Raw genomic sequence first — 529 nt, forward strand, 5'->3', positions numbered from 1 at the left:
GGGGTTTCTCCATGTTGGTCAGGCTGGTCTTGAACTCCCTACCTCAGGTGATCCGCCCGCCTCGGCCTCCCAAAGTGCTGGGATTACGGCGTGAGCCACCGCGCCCTGTCAGTCAGAACTTTCAATTAAAATAATAGTAATATAACAAGAGCAGAGCTAAGACTGACTTTCTCACCCAGCCCTCTCACCCAGCCCTCAACAGATACTCGAGTTCACGTAGTACCTGTTCCATTAAAGATACTATGCCTTGGCCGGGCGTGGTGGCTCACGCACCTAATCCCAGCACTTGGGTAGGCCTAGGCGGGTTAATCATCTGTAGGCAGATGTTCGAGACCAGCTCGGCCAACATGGTGAAATCCCATCTCTACTAAAAATACAAAAATTAGCTGGGCTTGGTGGCACTGAAGCAGCAGAATCACTTGAACCTGAGAGATGGAGGTTGCAGTGAGTAGATCCCACTGCACTCCAGACTGGGTGACTGAGGGAGACTCTGTCTCAAAAAAAATAAAAATAAAGATAAAAATAAAAA

This window comes from Colobus angolensis, unplaced genomic scaffold (assembly GCF_000951035.1).
Source record: "Colobus angolensis palliatus isolate OR3802 unplaced genomic scaffold, Cang.pa_1.0 Scaffold237, whole genome shotgun sequence".
Taxonomy (NCBI): domain Eukaryota; kingdom Metazoa; phylum Chordata; class Mammalia; order Primates; family Cercopithecidae; genus Colobus; species Colobus angolensis.